This window comes from Acomys minous, assembly GCF_964271855.1.
Source record: "Acomys minous genome assembly, chromosome: 5".
NCBI lineage: Eukaryota > Metazoa > Chordata > Mammalia > Rodentia > Muridae > Acomys > Acomys minous.
This window is the reverse complement of record NC_140494.1, coordinates 5,350,685-5,355,091: the sequence shown is the minus strand read 5'-3', so window position 1 is coordinate 5,355,091 and position 4,407 is coordinate 5,350,685. Positions and strand designations below refer to the sequence as shown.

Sequence of the window (4,407 nt, the reverse complement as noted above, 5' to 3'; positions counted from 1 at the left end):
ATGAACCACAGACCTAACCAGTCAAAGCCCTGTGGTAACACAATAGACCCAGCAGCTGTGGAAGTCTAACACTGCCCTGTGTTTCTTACAGTCAAACCTTAGTGCTGTAGGGGTCAAAGCTCTAAGACCAGACAGTGGTTTCTGTATGAACAGGGACTGGCTTACAGGTGCACGTTTTCATACACACTTGCCACACTTCTTCTTCTTTTTTTTTTTTTAAGACTCCTGCAAACACGTTAGCAACCAAATTTCTTACTTCCTTGTGATGGCTAATTTAATGGCAACTTGACACAAGCTAGAGTCATTTTGGAAGAGGTAGCCTCAAGTGAGAAAATATCCTCCCCACAGAATGAATGGAGCACGTAGTGCATTGTTTGATTGGTGTGGGAAGGCTCAGTTCACTACATGGGATACCACCACTAGACACTAGACTAGTGGTCCTGGGTTTGATCTCTCTCTCTCTCTCTCTCTCTCTCTCTCTCTCTCTCTCTCTCTCTCTCTCTCTCTCTCACACACACACACACACACACACACACACACACACACACACACACACACATCCAATAGGCTGAACAAGGCATTTAGAGCAAGCCAATAAGTAGCACTGCCCTGGTTTTTGTCTCAGTTACTCTCTCTAGGTTCCTACCTCGAATTCCTGCACTGACTTTTCCAAATGATGGACAGGGTGTGAGAGAAAGCACCCCCTCCCCCCAGCTAACTAAGATAGCCCTCAGATATACATCTACTGTCTTTTGAGTATATCTCTCACTCTGAAATTCATATTTAAAACTAAAACCCAAATTATCAAGAGTTAAAGCCTTTTGGGAGAATGACTGAATTGAGAGCAGGCTGTTCTCCTGAGTGGGGAAAAGGCTTTACATAGCAGGCTTCCGAGAGCTGCCAGGCCTTTTTGTCATTTGGAGACCATTATCCTTAGATTAAGTAGGGACACAGCCTCAGTTGTCTCTGGAGGAGGATGCCCCGAGCACCGTCATGGAAACAGAGCAGCCTTCAGCACCACCACCTTGCATTTTCTTATGTGCCGAGTGTGAACTTCCTGACCTTTAGAACTGTAAGAAATAAATTCCTACTAATTTAAAAATTACCCTAATTTAAGATATTCTGTTATAGCAGCATAAATGGGCAAAAATCTACACACACACACACACACACACACACACACACACACACACCCTGACATTTCTGCTGCAATTCCTGCTCAGTGCTGTGGCGAGGATTCCAAGGGCAAGCAATACCAGATGCAGGGTTTAAGGAACTCACACTCTTACATGTCCCTGCTCTTGTGCTACCTGCATCTTTCCAGAATTTCCAGGAATAACCCTTAAGGATTCCACCAACTACAACATAAATGGTCTTTCAAAATGGGCCTACATTGCTTCCTTTTTATTCAGTCTTCTCTGAGGCAGTTATCATATTTACCTTTGGTCTGTATCTATATTATTGATAATTTGTCATTCTGTTTTGTATTAAAATTGTCAGTAGCTTATTTTCTTCTTATGATTACAAACTCCTTGAGACAGAGGTTCATTTAATTCATCATAGGTAAACCACCCCCCCCCCCAAAAAATGAGCCTTGCACTGTTCACTCACTCACTCACTCATTCATGTGTGTGGAGGATTTACAACATTTTATGTGCTTAAGCATCAGAAACAAAAGTGATGTTTTTTTTTAATGATCACATGTTATGATTTACAGCTCATAGAGCAATAGTTGAAGCTAGAAGAAAGCTGCTGTCATATTTTCTATTGAATCAATATTTTCCCCATATTTCTCACATACAGTGTTGTCTTGCCTCCTTTTCCTGCACACTCAGTCATGGAAAAAAGAGCAAAGAACCCTTGCTGCTACTCAACATCCTTTCTCCATTTACACCTCCAGGATCTCAGCCAGGGCTGTGGCCAGGTCTTCCCACCTCTGTGAATTCAGTCTAAGAAACGCTTTATAGGAATGCCCAAAGGCCAAAACCCAGGAAGATCCCAGATTCTGTCAAGGTGACAATTAACTCTAACCTGTTAAGCTATGCATAAAATGAGAAAGTGAGATGGACTGGAGTTGTTTAAGGGCTCCTCACTTCTCTGGAGCAGGAGCGGGACGGCAAGTAAAATGTGAGAGCTATTTCAAAGAAAGTAGCCAATCAAAGGCAGCAGGCACCAATGAGATTAGAGGAAATAGCCAATCAAAGGCATCAGGCACCAATGAGATTCTATGGGTGAAGACGAAAAGACAGAGATGGGGTGTTGTTGTACAAAATAAATTCCTTTAGGTGTAACAAGTACTGGCTTTAAGGCATTAAAGATGAGCCTATGCGAGAGAGGTGAAGAGGTCCCTAAGTGAGCCCTCCTTCTGGCAGGGCCCTGGCTTGGGGTGCACGCCTTCCCCATGGCCGGACACCTGACTTCAGACATCGCCTTCTCACGCCACTAGGTAGAGGTGATGAGTTAGGAGGGTTGGAGCCAGCATGGGTGGACCCTAGAACCTGGCTAAACTTTCAAGGGCCTCCAGGTGGGCCGAGGATCGGGCCAGGTGTTGGACCAGGCCCAGAGGTGTTGGGGATCACCGCATGTCCCCCGCCGTTCTATGGAGGGATGGCATACTGTGGACCTCATGTTGGACTGGGCCTAGTGGCCCAAGTTGGCGTGGAGACTTGGCAGCCTGAGGGCCAGGCAGGAGCAGGAGTGGAGAGCAACTCAGAGGAGGCCTCCCTGGGCCCTGAACTGTCTAGCCCAGGGCTATGAAGTTGGAGAAGGTGGAACCAAGCCCCGAGGAGTCCCGGGACGTGAAAGCCTTGCAGAAGAAACTAGAGCAGTTTGCCAAGGTGCTGAAGCAGAAGAGAATCACCTTGGGATACATCCAGGCTGACGTGGGCCTCACCCTGGGCTTTGTCTTTGGAAAGGTGTTCAGCCAGATGACCATCTGCTGCTTTGAGGCCCTGCAGCTCAGCTTCAGCAACATGTGTAAGCTGTGGCCCCTGCTGGAAAAGTGGTGGGAGGAAGCCGGCCGGAATGAGAACCTTCCGGAGATAATGCGGAGACTCTGGTGCAGGCCCGCAAGAGAAAGCAGACGAGCACTGAGAACCATGTGAGGGGGCGCCTGGAAAACATGTTTCTGCAATGCCCAAAGCCCACCCTGCAGCAGATCAGTATCACCGCCAAGCAGATTGGGATGGAGAAAGACGAGGTCCGAGTATGGTTCTGCAACGTGCGCCAGAAGTACCAACGATCCAGCATTGACTACTCCCAGTGAGAAGAGTATGAGGCTGTGGGGTCTCTTTTCCCGGGAGGGTCTCTGCCCCTGGGGCTCCATTTTGGTGTCCCAGTCTATGGGAGGCCCCATTTCACCACGCTCTACTGTTCAACCCCTTTTCCCGAGGGTGAGGTCTTTGCCTCTGTTCCTGTCACTACTCTAGGCTCTCCCACGAGTTCAAACTGAGGCACCGTCCCTGCCTGGAGATGAGGTGAGCCTAGGCAAGGGAACGGAGGTAGACAAAGAAAACCTGGCAACCACCACAGCTTTAGGATTAAGGTCGTTTACCGAGGAGGGACTGAAAGCACAAAAGGGGTCGGGGGAAGATGAAGTTCAATGATGCTGTTGATGGTAAGTAACTCATCATTTTGTTCTTAAATAAAAAGAAATTTAGCCAGGCATAATGGTGCATGCCTGTAATCCTTGGGTGGCAGAGGCAGGTGGATCGTTGTGAGTTCGAGGCCAGCCTGGTCTACAAGTGAGTCCAGGATAGCCAAGGCAACACAGAGAAAACCTGTCTTGAAAAACCAAAAAAGAAAAAAAAGAAAAAAGAAATTTAAAATTTAAAAAAGGTAAACCTATACATTATATTTGAAGAGAGATCAAGTACCAAACTAGCGCATCACTGAGTCTTTGGAATTCAAGTAACAATAATATTAACCTTTTTTAAAAATCCAGTTTTGCTCTGTCTCTAAAAATGTCAATGGTCTTAATTGGCCCTTGGCATTTCTAAGCCTCTTCAAAGATCTCTTTAGTAAATGCCTGAGTGAGGCTCAGAAGTCTGTCCATGAGTGGAGACTGCATCAGGAGAGCAACAGCCGCGCTTCTCCCCGTCACATCCCTGGCACCCCTCAAACTTCAGCACGTGGGTTGGTTTGAGGGACTGCGGATGCAAGGAGGGCTCCCTGACTAACCAAGAGATGTTTTCTCCATTCTCTCTCAGCCAGCACAACCCTGAAAACGAGTAGCTTCCTGTCTCCCCACATCTTGACCTCCTTATACATTTATACACCCCAAAATAGACGTTTCCCTGCTATGTTCTCCCCTGTCCAAATGATGCTCATGATACAGGTGAGGATTGGGCAGTGTGCCCAAACTCACACAAGTCAAGAAACCAATTAAAGCCCGCCAGTGTATGTGGC

The 4,407-nt window shown here is 47.0% G+C and overlaps 1 pseudogene across 1 annotated transcript; it reads left to right on the top strand.

Annotated features, from left to right (window-relative positions):
• Window positions 1-2,401: 2,401 nt before the first annotated feature.
• Window positions 2,402-3,451, top strand: LOC311598682 (POU domain, class 5, transcription factor 1-like; annotated as a pseudogene). The gene has a single exon. The product of its transcript is annotated as a POU domain, class 5, transcription factor 1-like (transcript).
• The last annotated feature ends 956 nt before the right edge of the window (window positions 3,452-4,407 follow it).